The sequence below is a fragment of the Alligator mississippiensis genome, chromosome 6 (genome assembly GCF_030867095.1).
Source record: "Alligator mississippiensis isolate rAllMis1 chromosome 6, rAllMis1, whole genome shotgun sequence".
NCBI classification, from domain to species: domain Eukaryota; kingdom Metazoa; phylum Chordata; order Crocodylia; family Alligatoridae; genus Alligator; species Alligator mississippiensis.
Window position 1 is genome coordinate 19,793,013 of NC_081829.1, and position 24,010 is coordinate 19,817,022.

At 47.3% G+C, this 24,010-nt stretch overlaps 1 protein-coding gene across 2 annotated transcripts in view; it reads right to left on the bottom strand.

Annotated features, from left to right (window-relative positions):
* MARCHF8 (membrane associated ring-CH-type finger 8) overlaps positions 1-24,010 on the bottom strand; it is a 181,183-nt gene that overhangs the window by 145,398 nt on the left and 11,775 nt on the right. The window lies entirely within an intron of this gene.

Below are 24,010 nucleotides of genomic sequence, written 5' to 3' on the forward strand. Positions count from 1 at the left end.
AAAAGGCTGACAATTTTAACATGGGTAAAACACAGGTATGCACCTCTTGCTGCCCCAGCAGAGCCTGCTGAGTTGCCGGCCCCCACAGGCAACATGGGCCCAACTGCAACTCCCGCCCCTGCTCTCCCCAAGACAAAACGTAAGGTGTTTGTTGTGGGAGACTCCCTCCTGAGGGGGACGGAGGGGCCAATCTGCCACCCTGACCCCTTAGCCCGGCAAGTCTGCTGCTTCCCAGGGGCCTGCATCCGGGACATTGCAGAGAGGATCCCCAAGCTCCTCAAACCCACAGACGGCTATCCCATGCTCCTTATTCATGTGGGCACCAATGACACGGCTCGGAGCACTCCCAGCCAGGTCATGAGGCGCTACAGGGATTTGGGAGCGGGGCTAAAGGGTCTGGGGGCACAAGTGGTGTTCTCGTCGATCCTCCCAGTCTCAGGCTATGGGCTGAGAAGGGACAGGAGGATCTATGGGGTCAACCAAAGACTGCGGCGCTGGTGTCGTCAGGAAAGCTTTGGCTTTCATGACCACAGCCCGCTCTTTGGCGAGAGGGGCAGCGAGCTGCTGGGAAGAGATGGTCTTCACCTCTCTCCCCTAGGGAGGAGGCTCTTCTCAGCCAGACTGGCTGACCTGCTCCACCGGGCTTTAAACTAAGCCCGCTGGGGGACGGGGGGACTACCGCCACTGCTGGCCCACTGAACAATCCTTGCAAAGCCAGCGGATCATGGCACTCAAGGGAGCCCGCCCCAGCCCCAGCCCTGGTAAAATCTGTGGGCAAGGAAGGAGCCCCCCAGGGGGCACTTGCCTGCCTGTACACAAATGCCAGGAGCTTGGGGAATAAGCAGGAGGAGCTCATCATCCTGCTCAGTGCAAACAATTACGATGTCATAGGGATCACGGAGACCTGGTGGGACTCCACCCATGACTGGACCACGGGGATAGATGGCTATACCCTGTACAGGAGGGATCGTGTAGAGAAAAGGGGCGGGGGTGTAGCTCTCCATGTTAAGGAAAGCTACGCGTCCCTGCAAGCCGATATTGGCGACCAGGGTGGACGGCTGGAGACCCTCTGGGTTAAAATCCGTGGGGAACACGGCACAGGGGACACAATGGTGGGAGTCTATTACAGACCTCCCACCCAAAGTCCTGAGCTAGACCAGGAGTTTGCCCAGGAACTGGCTGAGGCAGCTTGCTCCAGGACCATGGTTGTCATGGGTGACTTCAATAACCCAGACATCTCGTGGGAGGATCGCTCAGCAAAATCTGAGCGGTCGCAGAGCTTCCTCTCGTGCGTGGATGACCTCTACCTGACTCAAGAAGTCTATGGGCCAACGAGAGGCAAAGCGCTGCTCGACCTGGTGCTGGCTACTGGGGAGGACCTAGTCGGCGACCTAGTGATCGATGGGAAGCTGGGTGACAGCGACCACGAGCTGATCACCTTCACCATCCGCCGAAAAGCTGGCAAGTCAGTCAGCAACACGCAAGTCCTTGACTTCAGGAAAGCCGACTTTGACAAGCTCAGGAGGCTTGTCAGTGAGGCCCTAAGGGACTGTGACCGCAGGGAGAGGGGAGTTCAAGAAGAGTGGTTGCTCCTCAAGGGAGCGATCCTCAATGCACAAACTAAGTCTATTCCATCTCGGAGGAAAGGCAGCAAGAGGGCACAGCAGCCCCCCTGGCTCTCCAGGGACCTAGCAGACCTCCTGAGGCTAAAAAGAAAGGCCTACAAAGGATGGAGGATGGGAGTCACCTCCAAGGAGGATTATTCTGCACTGGTCCAGTCCTGTAGGGAGCAGACCAGGAAAGCCAAGGCTGCAACTGAACTCCAGCTAGCTTTGAGCATCAAGGACAATAAAAAGTCCTTTTTCCGATATGTGGGGAGCCGGAGGAAAAGCAGGGGCAACGTTGGACCCCTGCTGAACCAGATGGGGCAACTGACAACTGACGCCCAGGAAAAAGCCAACCTATTAAATAGGTACTTTGCGTCGGTCTTTCATCAGCCCCATGGGATGCCCGTGCCTGCTACAGGGCCGGGAAGTCCGGGTGAGGGTGATCCCCTGCCCTCCATTAATGCTGACTTTGTGAAGGAACATCTTGAGAAGCTGGATACCTTCAAGTCAGCCGGCCCTGACAATCTTCACCCCAGGGTACTCAAGGAGCTGGCGAGCATCATAGCCCAGCCTCTAGCGCGGATCTTTGAAAACTCTTGGCGCTCTGGTGTAGTGCCCGAAGACTGGAAGAAGGCCAACGTGGTGCCGATCTTCAAGAAAGGGAGGAAAGTGGATCCGGCTAACTATAGGCCCATCAGCCTGACTTCTATCCCGGGGAAGATCTTAGAAAAGTTTATTAAGGAGGCCATCCTTAATGGACTGGCTGACGCCAACATCTTAAGGGATAGCCAGCACGGGTTTGTTGCGGGTAGGTCTTGCTTGACCAATCTCATTTCCTTCTACGACCAGGTGACCTATCACCTGGACAAGGGAGATGAGATTGATGTCATATATCTTGACTTCAAAAAAGCCTTCGATCTGGTGTCCCACGATCGTCTCTTGGAGAAACTGGCCAATTGTCGCCTTGGGTCCCCCATGATCCACTGGCTGGAAAACTGGCTCCGGGGTCGGACCCAGAGGGTAGTAATTGATGGAAGTCACTCATCGTGGTGTCCGGTGACCAGTGGGGTCCCCCAGGGCTCTGTCCTTGGACCCATACTGTTCAACATCTTCATTAACGATGTGGACACTGGAGTCAGAAGCGGACTGGCCAAGTTCGCCGATGACACCAAACTTTGGGGCAAAGCATCCACGCTAGAAGACAGGCGGGTGATCCAGGCTGACCTGGACAGGCTCAGCAAGTGGGCAGATGAGAATCTGATGGTGTCCAACGCCGATAAATGCAAGGTTCTCCACCTTGGGGAAAAAAAACCCGCAGCATCCTTATAGGCTCGGCAGTGCTATGTTGGTTAGCACTATGGAAGAAAGAGACTTGGGGGTCATCATTGACCACAAGATGAACATGAGCCTGCAATGCGATGCTGCGGCTAGTAAAGCGACCAAAATGCTGGCTTGCATCCATAGATGCTTCTCAAGCAAATCCCGGGACGTCATTCTCCCCCTGTACTCGGCCTTAGTGAGGCTGCAGCTGGAGTACTGCGTCCAGTTTTGGGCTCCACAATTCAAAAAGGATGTGGAGAAGCTTGAGAGAGTCCAGAGAAGAGCCACGCGCATGATCAGGGGTCAGGGAAGCAGACCCTACGATGACAGGCTGAGAGCCCTGGGGCTCTTTAGCCTGGAAAAGCGCAGGCTCAGGGGTGATCCGATGGCCACCTACAAGTTTATCAGGGGTGATCACCAGCATCTAGGGGAACGTTTGTTCACCAGAGCGCCCCAAGGGATGACGAGGTCGAATGGTCACAAACTACTACAAGATCGTTTCAGGCTGGACATAAGGAAGAATTTCTTTACTGTCCGAGCCCCCAAGGTCTGGAACAGCCTGCCGCCGGAGGTTGTTCAAGCGCCTTCATTGAACACCTTCAAGATGAAACTGGATGCTTATCTTGCTGGGATCCTATGACCCCAGCTGATGTCCTGCCCTTTGGGCGGGGGGCTGGACTCGATGATCTTCCGAGGTCCCTTCCAGCCCTAATGTCTATGAAATCTATGAAAATCCACATAAATTTTTTCCTAAGCTTTGTTCCCAGCAATAGGTGCGCTGCTTTGGCTGAAAAACAACAAAAGTGTAGGTTGACAGAAAAAAAAAAAAAAAAAGTGAGATTTGGCTTCAGACAGACATCTTGCATAGAAACTTCAGCCAAACGGGTGAAGTCTGGCAAAGTTCTAAGCAACTGACAGTGAGGTTACATGATGGAAAGTGTCATAGAAACCTAAATTAATAGAGCTGGAAAGGACCACAGGAGATCTAGTCCAGGGGTGGGCAACATATAGTCTGTGGGCCAAATCCAGCCCACTGAGGCATTTCATCTGGCCCATAGTGGGTTCCTTGGTCGCACCTGGCTGTGGCACCAGTTCTGCAGGTGTGTGGGGAATGGATCAGGGCTCTGCCTCAGGCCCCAATTCCACACTGTCTCCACTCCAAAATCCCAATCGCTGGCTCCACCTGACTGTTTTACTCCCAAACATGAATCCCCACCCACCCACAACCCCATCCCATGAGCCCAGCTGTGCACCCTGCACACACGGGTCCTGGCCAGTCTCCATACAGATTTCAGGATCACTGGGTAGTGATAGCACGGGGCCGAGGCCTGGGGCAGACCTGCAATCCACTTGCTGCCTGCCCCTGCCTGCAGAACTGGCCCCACACTGTCACTACCCCATGATCCTGCTCCCAAACCTGGCCCATCTGCCCATCCCACTCCCAGATGCTACACCCCATCCACCCACAGTCCCATCCCAACCTCCTGGCTGCATGTGGGGACCAGTTAGAGAGTTTTGGTGAGCTGTTGGGGGGGGGGGGGGGGAGGGGGTTGGGTGAGGGTTGGACTCAATCTTTCGAGGTCCCTTCCAGCCCTTAATTTCTGTGATACTCCAGGTCACTAAAACTCCCTAAGGGGCCCTCTAGCCAAAATAATTGCCTTCTTCCCACCCACCCTCTTCCTACCCTGCACCCTCTTGCCACCCGCTTTCCCCACCAAGCCCCCCTCCACAGGGAAGGACAGTGGGGGAGGGAAGGGAAGGCACCAGGCCAGAGCCCAAGCACTCTCTTCCTACCCACTTTCCTTGGGATGCCCCCTGATCTAGTCCAACCTCTTGCTCAAAGCAGGATCATCCTTGACTAAAGCAGCAAAGAAAGTGTCAGTCTAACTTGCTCTTGAAAATTTTCAGGGATAGAAATTTCACAACCACTCTGGATAACCTGTTCCAATGCTCAGCCACCCTCAGTGAGAAAGTTCTTCCTACAGAGGTGCACCGAGATATCGGTCAATATCAGATCGGTACCAATAAAAGGAAAATTAACAATATTAGCAATCAGCTTTTTTTTGACCGATAATGTCAGCGATACATGCTGCATGCATGTGTGCAGCTGCAGCATTCATACAGCCAGGAATGTAGCCTGGCAGCTTGGAGAGCAGTGTCCGGCTGATAAGTCTGTGGTGGGGAGCATGGGGGAGGGGCAGATTGAGGCCCCCACAGTGAGGGAGGGAGCAAGGCAGGGGCAGACACTGTCCAGCCAAAGCGGTGAGTGCAACCCCAGGAGCAGAACAGAGCCGTGGGCAACTCATCCGGAGGGTGCTGGGAGGGGGGGGATGGCTCCCCGCTGCTGTGTGTACCCACAGGGGAGGCATGGGTCCCCCAGATTTGTGGGCAAGGCAAGGGCAGGCTGCCCGCTGCAGGCTCGGGGGCAGTGCCAGCCTCTTCCTGACAGGGAGGCTGGGCCGGGGCTGCACTCAGTGGCAGTGCTGGGAGGGGTGGATACAGCAAATTTTGAGGAGGTTGTAGCTCGCCCTGTACCACCCCTCACAGTGCCACCACCACCACCCGTACCCACCCCAAGTGCAGCCCTAGCCCAGCCCCCCTGCTGGGAACAGGCCAGCACGTACCCTGGCCCTTAGCCTGCACTAGGCAATCCACCCTCACCCTGTACACAAGTCTAGGGGGCACATGCCCCCCAAGCCTCCCCCAGGGGAGCACGCAGTAGCAGGGAGCCAACCCCCTCCCACCACCTCCCAGGTGAGCTTCCCATGGGGCTGTCCCACTCCTGGGGTTGCACTCACTACCCCAGCTGGACAGCTCTTGCCCCTGCCCTGCCCTACTCCCTCACTGTGGGGACCTCAATCTGCACCCCCCCACATGCCCCTTCCCTTTCTGACACTCCTTCCCCCTACAGACTTATTATCAGTAGGGAGTTGCTCTTCAATCTGCCAGGCTGCATATTGGCTATCGGATTGGTATCAGCCGATATGGCTGGTTAATAATCATCTATCAGTATTGGCCAAAAAAATCTTTATCGGTGTGCCCCTAATCTTCCTAATGCCCAACCTGAACTTTCCCCACTGCACTTTAAGACCCTTTTTCCTTGCCCTGTCCCCTGCAGCCTTTTTTAGCTGGCAGGCCAGACTGGCAGAGTCTAGTCCATCCATAGGCCAGATCCAGCCAGTGGTCCCAACCTGGTGCCTGGGGTAGTGGCAACAGGACCCCATCCAGCCACATGGATGAGGCAGGATCCAACTGTTTGGCAAAAGGGGGTATATAGCCTAGCCCTGAGCTGGTTATGCAGAGGGAGGGGAAAGGGAACATGGGCCATCTCCAACCCACTGCACAGGGCTTGGACATTTGGCAGCAGGGGAGGGGTGGCAGTATTAGTTGCTGCCACTCCCCCACCCTCAAGTTTCCTGATTTGTGGAGTCCTTAAGGTCAAATGCCATGGCTCTACAAGACCGGTTTGCTGGAGGTTGACCACCCTAGTCCAAAATTCTTAAGTATAAATGTAGTGTCATGCAACTTTGAACAGGAGTGCTATCACCTCTGTCTATAGCGAAATTCAAAATTCACATCCAGAAAATGATGGAACATAGGGGACTTCAGAATTACGAAGAGAAATGGTTATATATACACTGAATTCAATTAATTGCATCCTAGGACAAGTTGTGGATCACTGCATTTCTTAGAGAATAAAGATCTGATCTCTAAAATCAATCAGGATTTTGAGTAGACAGTTTTGAAAATCTTTATCGAACTTGCAGTGTTTTTACAGAAATTTAAGTTTCCATTTTTTTCCCCACTGGGAACCATAACCTACTTGAAAACAATACTGACCCCAAATATGAAAGAATCTTCTACGAGAAAAAAAAAAAAAAAAAATGGTTTTAATCTGTAAAAAGAAGCGACTAACAAAATATCAGTCAGCTTTACCCAATACCTTTTATAGCCATAAAGACAAAAAAATAAGAATCCACAAATTCATTTATAAGCAGCCAGCTATGTAACTTCTCTAGGCATTTGTATTCATAGACATCAGTATGAAAAAGAAGTATCTTGAAAAAGGAAATCACATACAGGAATGCTGTAAAGCTGTGTCAACATTATCTTTAGTGGGGCAGACTCTGAAACCACTCTCAAAACAGAGACTCAAATCCTTTTTTACTGGGAACTGAACACACACATCTCCTTTTGTCATTAACTTTAACTGCAACTACCAAAGTATTATGAGCATTACAGACAGAAAAGCAAGAGAGCCAGAGAAACAAATTAGCAATGCTGATCTGAAAAGCAGGAGTAATTAACAGTACTTGTTATTAGGCAAGTACATTTGTATTAAACCAAAAGCTTTTGGAAATACTTAGGATCACTGAATGTTTAGCTTGAACCTAACCTGTTGCAATTGAACATAATCACTTGGTTTGTTTGTTTTTTAAAGGCATTAAAGAGGAATTAACGCAACAGGGGCTATATTCGATACAGTAATATAAAAGTGTTGCCATAATATTTAGAGTTCCTTTGTTTTTTTAATTCCATAGCAGCTGAAAATGAAGATTAGGTAGATGTTCTATATTGTTCGTCCTTCGTGGGCAAAGACTACTGCATCCAGATTCGGGGAGGAGGGGGGGCGAAGAGAGAAAAGAAATGGGAAAGAAACAGGGAGGGATGATCTTTAGTATCTTTCACAGGCAGCACAGGTTGAAGTGGTTGAGTTTCTTGACGTGACGCTGGTAGACAGTCCAGGTTTTGCAGGTGTAAAGAAGGGTTGGAAGGATGACAGCTTTGTAAACCTTCAGTTTCATCGACATTCTGATGCCCCTGCAGTCCCAGACTGACTTATGGAGTCTGCTGAAGGCCATGCTAGCTCCTGCTAGTCTCGTGTTGACTTTGTTGTCAATGTGGACAGCATGGGAGAGCATGCTACCTAGATATAAAAACTTGTCAACCATCAACAGTTGTTGGCCTTTAACTAAGATGTGTGGTTCCTGGGGTATTGTGCCAGGCTTAGGTTGAAACATCACTTTGGTCTTCGTGTTAATAGCGAGTCCGAAGTTGTCACAGGCTAACAAGAATAGGTCCATGGACCATTGCAGGTCAACCTGTGAGCCTGCACGTAATGCACAGTCGTCAGAGAAAAGGAAGTCGTGAAGTGCAGCTGTCTGGACTTCGGGGCTTGCTTGGAGCCTGCGCAGGTTGAAGATGTCTGTCAAAACAGTACCTGATCCCCATACCAAAGTCAGTCTTGGAAGGCATCTGACAGCATGGCAGAGAATACCATGCTGAAGAGGGTAGGTGCGAGCACACAGCCATGCTTGATGCCATTTGTGACCAGAAAGGGGTCAGAGCATTCACCACTCACAAGGATGCATGCCATCATGGAGCTATTGAACCATACTGATTAATTTTCCGGAGCATCTGTACTTCTTCGTGATTTCCCATAGGCCTTCGTGGTTCACTGTGTTGAAGGCTTTGGTTAGGCTGATGAATGTGAGAAGGCTGACCTCTTGTTCCTGGCACTTTTCTTGAAGCTGCCAGGATGCAAACACCATGGTTGGCGTTTCCATGTCCTTTTCTGAAGCCACATTGGTTCTCAGGCAGTAGGTCACTTAGATGGTTGGTAAGCTGGTTGAGTATCTTACCAGCAGTTAAGAGGACGGAGATGCCCCTGTGGTCATCACAGAGTTGATGATTTTCCTTCCTCTTGTACAGATTGGGAAAGCAAGGCACAAAGAGTGGCTTGTCCAACTTCACACTATAAAGCAGTGGCAGAGATACAAATACAACCCAAGTCTCCCGCCTCTGCACCCCTGTACTATTTGCCTGCCTATTGGGACCAAATTGACTTCAACAGACTTCCCCTATTTACATCTGGTTAAATTTTGGCCCATACTGTGTTCCCAAGAATCCTAGGACAACATAATATAAAAGATTATCAAAGCACTGAAGGTCAGCCAGGCATATTATCTAGATGTCATGCATATGGAAAGAACAGATGTCCATCCTCTTTCTGCCTGCATTCCTCTCAGATGGATGGAAAAGCAAAGATTTAAAACAGAGCATTTCCTTCACTAGAGAAAAGACATACATGCAAGATTTATCAAACAACAAGTGCCAGAGAAGAGATAACAGAGTGAAACAAGGACTCCAAATGGCAATAAATAAGCCAGGAATGAAAGGTACTTTCCTCAAGAATGCAAAAAATGAAGACTAAAGTCAAGTTGCTAGTGGAAATAAGCACAGTAAATTCTCCCATGCTACTTGCACTGAGAGCTGAATAGGGGGACAATGCAGCACCCATACCTAAGCAGGCTCCTGGGATTTGCAGGCTGATGAAATTTACTGATATACTGAAGGGAATGAAAGTTATTATAAAGGGAGAAAATTATGAAGTGCCCAGCTTCTGACACAAGCACATCATGTTTCTAGGATTGCAGGAGATGGGATTCTTTGAGTTAAAACTAGCAAATAATTATCTTAGATCTTCAAGGAACACACAAAATGATCCCTCCCTCTAGCAGCTGCAAACCACTGTGCTAAGGGGGGGGGGGGGGGAAGGACTTGAGGAAGGGTACTTTAACCAAAAACTTGTCTAAGATTGTTTATTGGAACAATAGATATCACCCCCCAAAAACCCTCTCCCCCTCATATTTTTTGGATGTTGTAGTTGTGTATATTTCACAAAATACAACATTACTCAAGCAATACCAACAAAATAAAGACATGTTACAGAGATAGGGCAGTTAAAGTGTTGGGTTTAGTGCCTAAAGTGATGGGATTATCTAATGCCTCCAAACTGAAAGACTTATGGGGGATATGTCCCCAAAACTCAGGGCAGGAGCTAGTACTTCAGTCGCAGACTGATACACAACTGGCTCTACAGTAAGAATAAAAGTGTAAATTTATGGGAGATAACCAATTGCTATCTATATTAAAACACAAACCAACTAGATACAGGCAAGATTGGCAGAAAAGTAACCCAATGGGAAAGAAGTTGGGGCTACATCTTGACAAAAGGACTTTTGCAAATCAATGCCTTGCACTGCTTTATCCAGCTTCCCAGTATCTGACCAGTCACAGAATCCACAAGTCTACAGAATCTAAACTCTTTAGCTACAAAACAGAAACTGCCCTCGTCACAGGTGCAGATGCGCTCTTGCAGGACAAAGCATAACCATTCAGACATCCTTGCTATTTGTTGTGGCATAAATCACCAGAAGAAAAGGTTTGTAAGTTAAGAAGCAGTTATCCTTTTTATCTTTGTCCAGTACATTTGTGCCAGACATCTGAATGGTTGTCCTGCAATACTCCTGGGTTCGTGCCCAGATGTTAAGACAACGAAGTATTACCACAAGGCATCACCCCTTCCACTTTTTGCCTTGGCTCTCACCCCGAGAAGCTGGCAGCAATAGCTTTCACTCCCATGCACACAACTTACCAGGGATAGGTAAAGGCACTTTATTACAGGCAGAGCATTGCAAGGAAGCAAGGAAATGAGAAAACAAGCAGCTTTTAAATCACTGGGTCTGCTGCTTGGTCAATCTGTGCAGACCACCATGGCAGTTCAGGTTCCCCTGTAACTGGACACAGCATTGGTTGTACTGTCCCAGACTCCGATAACCACTGGTGCTAGCCCCTAAAATTCACCTGACAAGCTCCCTGGAACCACCCATCCTACTACATTTGGCTCATATGGTCCAAGACCAATTTCACAGTGGGAGTGGACAGGTCACAGGGTGAGCTGGGTGCCCCAAGTCCATCTGGGGTGGGTGGAGCAGATCCCCCTGCCCCTGAAAGGTTTTCAGACCCCCCACCACAATCTTTCAGCATGCTACAAACAGCTTATATAGTTGTGGGCTCTTCACAGCAGTGATCTGCCAATCCCCTCAAGGCAGAAGTATGCTTGCTCCCTTTGCATTCTCAAGCTGTACATTTTCAGCAGTGCAGCAGCCACCTCTCTGCAGCTTCTGCTATTTACTGGCTGACAGTCAAGCTACAGAAAAGATTGATCATGCCCCCTATGGCATCCCAGTTGAAGTGTGTAAGGCGGTCATGGATGATAGTGAGGTACAGTTAGGTAGTCTCCAACATGAAGAGAAAAAACACAGCGGTGAGTTGCCTCACCCTCTCCACAAGTCTAAGTCAGAAACCATCATCTCTTATAGTAAGAAGCAAGCAAAGACCAGTGGACTACTTTGTGCAGCAATGAACATGTGCTACCTCCACTGTGGGCTCAGATGGATCAGGTTGGCATCAGCCAGGGTACCAGTTTCCTGCAGTTATAGATATGGAGCATTAGGGAGTCAAAGCCACAGACCATTCTTAAACTGCCCCCCAACCCTCTCAACTGGCCTGCTGGGTTTCATGGCCCCTGTGGGAGTTAGAGACCCTGGCTGTACCCAACTGGCCCTTGCTGTACACCATGGATGTTTGCCCTATGGCTGCCCAGTCATGCCCCCACCTCTCCAGATCCCTAGGGAACATGAGGGGCAGGAGGAAGTGAATTTATCAGGTTGAGAGTCTATCATCTACAGGACAAATAAGCCTGCCTGCTGGCTAGCTGGTGTTGCAACTTGCAACTTTAAGGGAGTTCTTCTTCATGTTATCAGGGCAACAGTGAGGAAAGAGTGAACTTTCTTCATCCTCCTCTACTTTCAGGTTGAACACCTAGAAACAGTGGCAATGGTACCTTGGGACCAGGTAATGGGCCAAGGACACAGAGAGAAACTGGCACCTAGAAGCTTCAAGGCAGACCAAGACTCACTCCTGCATAAAGATAGAAATCAGCATGTCCATGATGGAGGCTAGCTGCTCCTGTGTTGCAGAGGCAAGACAATGGAGAGAGGAAGAGCCATGGGAAAAAGGAGCTGCAGTGCACCACTTTGTGACTTCTCAGGGGGCATGCAGAGGCTGAGGAATGCTACAGGCCATTGCTGAGTGCACACATGAGATGCTCAATGAGTGAGAGGGTCAAGCAAAAGGCCATGGATCACCTCATGTTTGCCTTGAACCAGCAGATAGAGAGCATCCTTGGGCTCTCCCTGTTGCCCTGCAATTTAATCCACAAGTGGAATTGTCCAGTGGTCCCAGAAAAATGCCAGAAATCATGAGTTGGTAATTGTGAGTTGTAGTTTCATCAGACCACAATGGTCCCCACCCCACCAGCCATTAGGCAGGCAGAAACCATGTCCTGAACAATCCTCCAGCAGTGACTGTTGCCACCTGCGGACATGCTACATGCCTGTGTGGCAGCCATGCCAGACCCATGAGTGCTTGCATTCATGGAGGAGTAATGGGTTTGATTCAGTGGCATACCAATGGGGGGGGGGGGGGGGGGCAGGGGAGGGTCATATCCCTGGGTGCAAGCCTGGGGAGGCGGGGGTCGTACCACCCAGACCCTCCAGAGGTACTCAGTCTGGCACTTCCAGTTTCACCACTGGCGTTTCCAGGCTCAGCAATCAGCCACTGGGGACCCCGGCCCCCTACTTGGCTGGGGGTGGGGGGCACAAATGGAAGCACTGGGCCCCCGGGTACTGGAGACCCATGGTATACCAGTGGCTTGATTAAAGACTTTGTTAGGGTTGCCAGGGCAGGGAGGTTGTTTTGCGGGGTTTTTTTGTTTTAATTGCATTTGTTTGCCTCTTTCATATTTGTATACTGCACAGGGAGAATTTGGCACTGTAAAACAGAGTGCACAACCAGCAAGCAGCAGCACAAGGGAGCCAAAAGGATGTGCTGAGGAAGGGACAAGGCTCCCCTTCACTGGAACTCAAGATGCCTATACCACAAACCTAACAGGTGAAACAGTGGTACCTTTCAACTACATTGCACTGTTTCACCTGAGCAAGGACCAATGTAACTGCATTCACATGGTAAAGAGACCAGTTAGCACTGATTCCCCCCCTCCACCTCTATTATTGTGGGGTCAGGGCTACACAAACACAGCTATGTTGCTTCCTGTTCAGGAATTCACCTGCATGGAGCAGCATGGAGTATTTGAGGGCTCCAGCGCAGTTCACTGTGCAGACATGCATTCAAGCATCTTGCTCTAGGCTGCAGGCAATGGCCTCTCCATTCAGGACTCACAGCCCTAATGCCTCTCCCAGAAATACAGGTTTCCCTCAACCATGCGGGTTAGGTTCCTGAAAGTTCCCATGGTTAAAAAAAAACCAAAAACTGTGGTTGGCAAAACTGGCAGGGCTGAGGAAGCAGGGGCTAAATGAGAGGCACAAGCAGGGCAGGGGGGTATATTTTCCATTTGTACCCCACCACCTTCTCTGAAGCGTGGATACTCGAAACCATGGTCGGCAAAACCATGGTTGGCAAGGGAAACCTGTAGGTGCCTAAGGGTATTAATGCCTTTAGAAGAGGAAGGACAGCTGCTACTCAGGAGAATGCACCAGCTGTTAAGCCATAACTCCTATGTCTTGTATCACTACAGGGTCATGCAGCGAACTAAAGCACCTCAACTTTCACCCTGGGAGAATTAGGATATGAATGATTTTGCTGTACTTGCATCACTACAGCCTCGTGCATATGGTCCAAGCAGCAGCCACATCTCCTTCTGAAGCAAATACAAGTATACATTTCTCCATACTCCTAAGACTTTTCTTTCCCAAATCAAGCAATCATTGTCATAATAGTGCTTCATTTTTGTCCAACAGATAAGTGGTTGGAATACTCATCCTGAAAGTGTGAAACCCAGATTCAGATTCAGTGCCTGAGAAGAAGAATCAAGCCCACATCCACACCTCTCAAAGCTGCTTGTCTGTCTGCTATGCCAGAGTAGCTACTGCAGGAGGCACTAGTAGGTAACAGTAATGCCTTGAGTTGGAAAACTTGTCCAACTATCCCAACCATACAGTTAGTCAAATAAAAGATATCACCTTAAGAAATCCTTGCCTCTTGCATAATTACTGGACCGTCATGACTACAACATCACTCCAACACTACCCTGGAAAGAGACAGACAATATCTAAGCTGACAACCTATATTCATGTAGTTTTACCCCTGATTTCTCCTGAGGTAGTTCTACACTGGATTCTGTCCAGTTAGTGTTGAGGATTAGTTTGTTCACTCCTCCTTCACACTAAAAACAAAAGACTGGTTACACCTAGCTTAACATTCTGTGCAAACCCTCAGGCACACTAGCAGGGCAGGACCTTCCACTGCCCATGCTATATACACAGTTTTATCTGTGCCTGTATTTGCAATTACAGTACATCACTAGTAGCAACAATGCTATTGTGACTGTGGACAGCATGCCAGCAACTGCCAGCATTTTAACAGCCAGGAGATAAAACCCGGGCTTTACTGAAGTCAGCAGGAATTTTGCCATGCACATAGATGATGAAAGGCGGGATTTCACCAATACAGTCAACAGGATAGACAAAACAGTGGTTAAATGTCAGCAGTTATTTATATTCATGCTTCCATCCTTATTATGGACTTTTAGCGAGATCAGTGATGGAAAATTAAGAGAACTGATAGTCATATGGACATGGCTGATGCGCAGAAACACAAAGTTTTATTCTTTACAATTGCCAGCATTATATGGGAAAGAGGGGAAAAACTAGTATAACAAAAAGGAGTAATATTACAGATCTGAAAAATATTTGTATTTATATTAATTCATAATCATTGAAAGATGTTTGCATACATAGGTGGTCTTTGTTACAGTGATTCTCAATCGCACCATCAAAATAAATGTATAAAACACCACCAATGAAGGTGAGCATGAGAAAATGAGGATATATGCTATAAAGTTCACAATAGTGTCCCCAGAGATGGGCATGCCAGAGCCTCACTGTAGATGTAGCCAGTTCAAGTGCATATGTCCAAATGTGTTGGCTCTTTGTGCTAGTAGTACACTTGCACAAGTACTTTAGCATTCCTTACACAACAAGGAGAGAAGCCAAAGCAGGAAAGGTAAAGACCTTATGTTTGTTTTTCATTCTAGGAGCAAATCACCTAAGGCAAGTTGCTTGATTTGTCTTTACCTCAGGTTTCCCAATGACAAAGTTAGGATAATATGGGCTTCTCAGCTGGTTTATAAGCCTGCGAGATACTTGGTACTAGAGCAAGAAACACCTTAAGAGAAGCCTATACCTAGAGACAGGCTTTGAATGCCTGTACTGTTAAACAGCACACTCCCTATCACAAACTCTCTTGTACTAAAATTTCAAATCAAAGGTCAAGATTCTCTGCCAAGAATTTCTCATCGAGCCTAGTTCAGTACTTCACAAGGGTCACAACTTCCTTTCCAGAGGTGTGTTACTTAATGTGATACTGTTTGAAGCACAAGATGTACAATGTAAACCGAGCTTTCTAAATAAGCCAGTTAAATAATGCAAAACACCACCAGGTTCTTCCCACTGTGTGACATATGCTGAAAAATCTTAGCAATAGTTTTGAAGCTGCAGGAGCATTGCCAACAGATGTGACATAGAGCATTTAAAGGCATACTCTGGTCTAAAAGGCAAGGATTTCTTAAGGTGATGCATCTTATTTGATTAAAGGGTGGGGGGGTGTCAGATAATTCTGCTTAGGCAATCCAGATATGGCAACACCGTGCTAGCACAGGAAAAAACAGATCACCACTGGTCAGTACCTGAATGGGAGATGTCCAGGGAAGGCCCAACCTGCTGCAGAATGGTGTGAGGGACTAACTGAATCAATCCAAAAACACGGTGTTAACACATGCTTTGCTACCGAATGTATTGGTATGAAGTCTTGCACAAAGTCCTCCCAGCCCTTTCCAAAAGAAGACAAGAATTCACCCAGTGAGGCCAAACTCCAGTTTGTGTAGTTACTCTGTTTATCATATTCAGCTGAAATAAGCAAGGATAGGTGTTAGCCTACATCCTGGTAGCCCAGACCCTACTCTCACCAGAAGCTTTAATTTATTTTGAGCCTGACAGAACTCCTCCCCTACTAATGTAGCCTGAATTTTTTTCTAAAGCTGACAGATGTGCACTCACAAAAAGATCCTGCGTCCGTGTTTCATTTCACTCTAGTTTAATTGGTATTTCATTAACACAGCAGTAAAAAGGTGAGACAGAGAGAGATGCAATCTCTATCTCGCCACACAAACACCTACCTAAAAACTCACCCTCCCCACCCTGGACTATCTTGACACTAGCATACTGTCAATGAGAAAAAAGCCAAGTGATTCAGGATTCTGTTCTTGGGTACACTGGCATAAAATGGGAGCAAGGCCACTAAAATTAATCTGGATTTACAAATCTATTTCAGAGCCGAGCCTGCACACACCACTTTCTGTGTTTACTAGCACAGTAGCAACTTCTCACTTTGTTAAGTTTCCCTTCTCTCAGTTCCTCTTTCCAGTCCACCTGCCAGTACCTTAATAACAACAACAAAAAGTTGCCTTTCAAAACTGATAGTTTTTCTTCCAACAGTGTCCCAAAAATTGATCAAAAAGGGCACAAGTGGCTGTTGCATTTGCCGTCTCCCAAGAATTAGGAATAATGAAGTTAACACTCCCACTATGATATAGGTATTGGCTTTATGCTACAGATATTAATGCATAAGAGATACAGGGATACTAGAGAAGATACTGGAAGTTCTCATTAATCTAAGTGATTTTACTCAAAGTTGGAATATGACTTGATGGAACAGAACAGCTTGTCAGTACAACTAGAAAAGCAGTTTGTTTAAAAAATGATAGCACAGATGAACCCACACAGACCCAGGCCTCCAAGTGCCCAAGTGATTTCAGTAGAAGTTAAGAGTGCCACAACCTCAGAACACCGCTCATCTAAACAGTGCCTCCGTTAAAATCAGTTTAGAGTAATTAAGAACTATTAACATACAAGAAAACAAGCATTCTAACAAAGGGCCATCACAGCCCTTTAGGTTAAAAAAAAGAAGTTTATTTTTCTAAAGCCAGACATTGCAACTATACAATATAAAAATGCTCATTATTCATTACAGATGTCTGTGGTGCTTGCAACATACCGTGCACTGCTCATGCATACAATGGAGAATAAGCAGCTCTTCTGCAAAGTGTCACCCATGACATAACTGCAGCCTGCTGAGTAAGATGCATTTTTCTATGTCCCTCTATTTTGGGAGAACTTTTATAATATTCAAAAAGACTGCTCAGAAATAGATTAGTGCAGTCTTAACTGGGAAAAGGAAATTACCAGGTAAAGTTGAAATTCCATCCCCTTGGGACCTGCTGTATTGCTAATTCCTAAACAGAGGAGTGGGGGGTGGAAACAATCCTTCAATAAACTGTCCCAGTTTGATTTTTAAAAAAAGTATGCAGTTTTCTGCTCCACAGAATCCACCATGAGTAAAGGCACTGGCTGGTTTTTCAGTGAGACACCCACCCTCGTGTGTGTGTGTGTGTGTGTGGCGGGGGGGTCCATAGGGCAAGACCCATGTGCACACCCCACCATACACATACACCCACACACCCCCTCGCACTACCATACATGCAGACCCCCACCTTACACACCCCAGCCTCCCTCCCCCCACACAGCCCCCACAAACCCCACACCCACCCACACACCCAACAGGCTCCCTCACCCTACACCTATCCACCTCCACAGACTCACTCGCACCCTTCCCACACCCTACAGCCCCTCACAAACCTACACCCACCCCTCACAACGTACAGGAGTAAGACTTCTTTTTAAGCTATTATACAATCGCCTCTGTGTACACCACACAAACGCATGTAAACCAGGACAAAAAGATGTTCTGAAATCAAATTAATGAATGTTTTAGATGTTCACTTTTTAGAACATCATCTGGTATTTTTCTGGTTGTGGGATGGTAACACCCCTTGCTGAAAGGAGTACTTCCGGGGCCAAGGCCAGGGACTTCTGGTGGCAAAGGTCAGGGGTTAGGGGGCAGGACTTCCAGTCTCAGGGGGCTCCATGTGCAGGTGGCTGCCAGGCAGCCTGGAGAGCAGCTCCCACAGATAAGGGGCGGGGGGGGGGGGGGGGGGGGGGGAAACTGAGGCCCTCGTAGGGAGAGGGAGGGAGGGAGGGAGGGAGGTGGGCGATGCTTGGGGCGCAGGGCCCCGGTGGGGAGCAGGACAGGTAGCTCATCCCAAGGGAGGGGGGGAGGCAGGCAGCTCCCTGCTGCTACACACTCCCAGGGGGATGTGGGGGTACCAGGGCCCCCCAGATCCATGCATGGGGCAGCAGGCAGGCTCAGAGGTAGGGAGTCAGGGGGCTGCAGACCTGGGTTCCTGGGCCCATAGCCCTGACAGCTGGGGGCCCCCTCTGGCAGGGCTGGAGGGACAGGAAGCTCAGTATATACGTGGGTGGGGAGTGAGGGACATGAGCAAGGCCAGGCTGGCTGTGCGACCAGTGAGGAGCCTTTCATTTTAATCTCCGATTTAAAAAAAAAAACACCAAACCCAAAATCCGTGAATTCACAGGGTTTGGTTTTGTTTTTTAATCAGGGAAAACCAGGATCCCTGCTGATGACACATGCCAAGCTGGCCCACAGGATGACAGAGACAGAGAGAGCTAGGAGCAAGAGTAAATGCTAGAGAGCATATGGCTTAGTGAGATGCAATACTGGCCCTGAAAGGAGGGGTCCTGGTTGCTAGTCCAGACCTTTGTTCTTAGTGGGGCAGAAGCTTTCCAGTGCTGTCAATCCAATTAATGTTAAATGGAAGGGCAGCAGGACAACTTTAAGAGGGTGGGGGAGAGGTCTGGACAATGCCTAGTCCAGGAGTGAGGAATTATTTGGCCACACCTCTCTCCCTTCCCCCCCTCCACCCCATCCCTCACTCCAAGGGCTACAACCAGTGCAGAACTGTGCTACACTGGTGTGGGCATTCCCTCCACCCCCACCATGCACATGGGTGTGCCAACCACATCCTCAGTTCCCCAGCTGTACCACAGCATGCCATTCCCTGGGTTGGGGGCAGCAATTGGAGGCTAGGGAAAGAAGAAAAGGCTAGAGACACCAGCTGCTGCAGCAGCCACACCAACATGGGAAGAGCTGGAAGGAGAGGCTGTGGGGGCAGGGAGGAGTGATAGGTAGGTGGAAGCCTGGGGGCTGCAAGTCTCTTACAGGCTGCATGCAGCCCATAGGCTCATTTCATCAGATGCTAGAAAAGGACATGTGGACAGCAGGCTATTAAATAAAAGGAATGATTTGAATACAAAAAGACAGGGAAGTGCATAGCTTTTTTCAGAGGTGAAAATTAAAAATTAAACACTATGGAGTCTTATTTAACTCAGAATGCCATGCAGTACTGTATCTTGCATAAGTCCATTACATCAACATTTACTTTTTAATCAACAAAACTTTTCCTATAAGTCTTATTGAAAGTTAAGTTTCCTTCAGTTATATCTCTATTTTTGTTAATTAAAATCACAGATCAACTGTTGCAGTTTGGGCCAGGACTGACATGCTAGCAGATGACAAGTATTAACATTTTTTTGTTTGGTTTAGAAAGAAATACCAGGGAATCCTTGCGCCAATTAATACTTAAAGGTTGACACAGAGATCAGTTATCAGCCCAGCATCAGTCACTGCTCCACCCAAAAGAAAATGGGAACTAGGGCCCTGACTATTTGTGCCTCTGGGGGATGGCTGCACTTACTTTCTTCTGAAGCAGGACAGGTTGTTTGGCCTTGGAAAGGAACGGCACCCAGTCTGCCCCCAAAGGACCGCAAAAACAAGACACATAACTAGTCACAAGCCCAGGGAGGGAAAAAAACTAAAGAACCGCCCCTCAAAAGAACAACCTCCAGCAGCACATCCTCCCCTCTCTCCTTAATATTAAAATTGTGCCTTCACTTTCCTTAATTTTCCTCAGAGCATGTAATAGAAGGAGCAATACAGTTTCTCTGTGGCCAGCAGGCATCTCCCTGGCTCTCCATTATAAATAATGTTCATCATTCCAGGCACACAAAGGTCAATGCCTGCAATAGAAGAACTTTATCAAAACACCCTGGCTTTGAAAATCAAAGCAAATGAATACTAAAGCTTCAAAAGAAGGAGGAACGGAGTAAAACAAACTGTAAGGGAGTAGTATCCTGCCATCATTCTGGGGAGAGGGTGCTGATTGATGGGGTATGACTGAAAAGGTTCAGATTTCCCTAAGAGCTGCTGAAATCCAAATGAGTATGTTTTTCTTCTTTCAATAAGAGAAGCAAAGATCAGGAAATAGACTTTTTAGGGAAACCCAGTGAGCAGCATACAAGTACCTACTTCCTTTTCAGTTCATAGAATTTGACAACACAGTGAGCACCTTTGTAACCTCAGAAACAATTTTCTTATACCAAATGAAATGATTCCGAATTCTAGAAATTCACACTGAAACATGGTTGCTTATGTTTCTAATTTGCTATAGGAGTCCATAGTATGTAATGTAAAACTAAATTATATTCATTTCCCCGTTTTCTCTCATAACTCAAAAAAATAAATGAAAAGAACTAAGCCAACTGTATAATCTAAAAGAAAACACGCTGTGCATTTATCTTTTCAAATTAAGGAAGAAATTTCAAACAAGTGAATCAATTCACATGGAAAACTAAAAGCCTGTTTTATTTTGTTTTGTTTAAAGTGTAAATATTTACAACAGAAGATACCAAAGACATTAAACAATTTCATCATTGTTCAATACCAACAGTGGTCTCATTCTGCATTTTACATAGCTAACAATGAGGCATATTTAGGAATTTTTTCTGCTACATCACTTATTTTCCATTACAATAGGATAACATTTGTTAAAGCTACTTATTAAACAACAGAAGCATAAGCAGCATTTGAACAATTGTTCTAATACTAACAAGCTTAATGTTTCCCTAAAGCTGGGGTAAGAATATGCTACTGACTGAATGATTTTATAACCTACTTTTGCAGAACAGATCACCTCCTGATATTTTGTAACCTAATATTTTGCCACCTCCTCTCCAGCCAAACGGGAACATTCCAAAATCATGTGCATGAAGTAAATAATTCTAAAGTCTTTAAGATTAAATAAATCATGTGTTTAAATCCCAAGTATCTTTCTACACATTCAGATTACAGGCAGGTTTATGTTTATTTTTTGTTTTTGTAAGTGTAAAGAAATCCTACAATTTTGCCACCATAATGGTGAATATTTGAATGCATTTGAGGAATTACCTACAAATTATGATCTTTAAAGTTACAGAAGAAAGTGACTGGAAAAGTCTAGACTAAGTTTGTTCAAAGGCTGCAAAATACAACAGAGAAGACCAGGCATCTTAGGTTCTACTTCTGACCCTTTCACAACATCAAGTGCGCAATTCCGGGCAACTCATTCCTTGTGCATCAGTTTTCACATTTTACCTACCAACCATTTGGAAGACATCTAAAATTCTTATACTGTCCCTGAAGTCAATTATTTCCTAATTTAAGTACAGGAGAATACTGCAATGGATTACACACGTAGATTCACAGAAGCTTACGGCTAGTGAGAGTGTAGTAAGTGGGGAACAAATGTGTTAATCGCCGAATGCCAGAGCATTGTTTGCTTTTCTGTCCCTAGAGTCCTCAACTTTTTCCTGGGGCCTCACACCCATCTATTTTTCAGGAGCCCCCTTCTAGTCAGTAAATGTGGCATGGTGAACTCTTCAATATGAATATTTTAAAAAATTGTCCCATGTATAGAATCTATTGGAGGACCATCTTAAATTCATCCCCCACTCCTACAGCAAGAAAGCAACAGCAGGAGGGCAGGTGGTAGAGAGAAAGCAAAAGCTGACCCCTGCCCCTTGCCGTCTACCACTTGTCCTCCCTGCTGCCTGTGCCCCACAAGGCCTCCCCATAACATCAAACCCAGTGGTCTCCAACCTTTTATGGTGAAGATGTGAAGATCACTTTTAGGCACTCCAGGATTTACCATGCCTCCCCCCAGCCCCCTGCTCCGCTCCCCGAACAAGCCGCCCGGGCTCTGACCCCACTCACCCAGCCCAGCCCAACCACATGCATCCTGCTGCTCCCGATCGTGGAGGCTCTGACAGACTGAGATAGACTGTTAGAGGCTCCACGATTGACCAGTTAGTGACCACTGATGTAGCCCCTGATGCCTAGGTTCCTTGCTGTCCGACTTCCTCTCCAGTGCTGGCACTACCTACCACCTTGACCACTGTGCTTGCCCCTCCATGCCTGTACCCTTGCACCACCCCCAGTGCCTGACAACCTGTGCCTGCACCCCCTTGACCCCCTGCTATCTGCCTTCCTACAGTGCCTGTAGTCCCCCCAACACCCCTCCCACCCTGCCCAAAATCTGCTCATTGTGACTGGGGCCCCTGCTGCCTGCTTTCCTCTGCAGTGCTGGCACCCCCTACAGCCACACCCTTTGTCGTGCCCCTGGCACCTGCTCCCCTCCCTGTGGTGCTCTGGCCCCATTCCTGACCAAGGCATGGGCTACATGGCAGCTCTGGCTCTTGCCCAGCCATGCAACAGCATTGGCTGTATCAGCAGCTCTGGCATCCATATTATATTACTTCCTTAAGTAATATCACTGTATAATTGCTGTAGTTGCCACAGGGAACCCATGCGATTGTTGAAGAGAGGCAGTACCTCTTGAGAATCTCAAGATGTGGCTCATAATATGAGGGTTTAAAATCCCCTATGCCACACTATTATTGATGAACAAAAGCTGCAAAGTCCTCAGCAACAGTCCAGGTTCTAAGTATGCCACGAACAAAATGTTTTCCCCTAAAGCTCTAAGAATTAGGTGGTCCCAACTAACTGCATCCTTATTTGAGACCTATTTATTAAGACTGAAAAAACCTTGAACATTTTCTTCCTATTTCTAGTGTCCCTACCGTATCTGGATTATCCAATTGCTCAGAGAGCAGACTAACAGCCTGATTTTTCCTCAGTCCAGTTCCACAAGTGAACGCTGACACCAACACGTACTGGCAGTGGGAGAGAAGCAGCTCATTAATGAAAGGGAATGTTTGAGCTATTTTTTCAAGTAAGTGTGTGGAAACACTTATGTCAGTCTCACTCTCCCTTGACTCCCTACAACTGTGCTTCTGTGCCACTATAAAATAAGGAACTGACATGACTAAGCCTCACAGACAAAGCATGCCTCACTGAAGACTACAATGGACTTATTCAGCTCCTCTGCACCCAAAATAGCTAGTGACTGCAACAGTGAACTACTACATGGCTACATATACATTTTAGTTAATGCCTTCACACTTTTGCAAGAAAGGTCAGTGGTTTACAAAGATTCTCCTTCACCCTTTTTAGTTTCATTTTCAGTGTCACTGCAGCAACCTGCACTTCACAGCAAGAGAAGTTCATGCCTGTTGATACCTCTTCAGATTCCAGGTCGTCAGTTTTGGAACGTAGTAGAATTCTCCACAAACTGGTCCTCAGAAAACCTGGTGACCCAGCTAACAGACTGCGCCTCTGCACAGAAAGAGATCTCCATACACAGTGGTACAACTAAGTGATGCCAGCCACATATGCAACCCCTCCCCCCCCAAAACAAACAAACAAACAAACAAACAAACAAAAAACAACACACAAACCAAAGCCAACAACCCACCAAACAAATATCAAACACGTCAGGGATTTAGAATTACTACATATCAGTTAGTTCCCACACATGCAGGATTTCTTATCCTTAGGGTGCAATTCCATCAAAACTACAACTTTTTCTTATGCTATCAAAATCAAGAGCACTCCATTTCCATTTAACTCAAGTACCACAGTTTTTAAGAGAGTTGCACCATAAAGTAAAGGCCTTTACAAAGTTAAACTTCAGCAGTCACCCAGAGTAACTTCATGGCCTGATAACTTCACCAAGACATCCACCTGTAGCTACAAGCTAGTATAGGTTGGCAGGAGTAGGCCCATTAAAGAGCAATATTTTGATAGAGATGACAACGTTTAGAAAAAAAAGATCATGATAAAAGCACTGTAGTGGAATGGGTTCCTGGACAGTTCCATGCAGTCACAGGGAATCTTTCTAGACAGGGAGCACTTTGAAGAGAGCCAGGGTCATGACCACGCTGCTGACATTGATTCAGATAAGATATTTTGAGCACTGGCACCTTCAGAGATGGCTCCTTTACCTGATCCCTTAGTCTTAATACATGCAG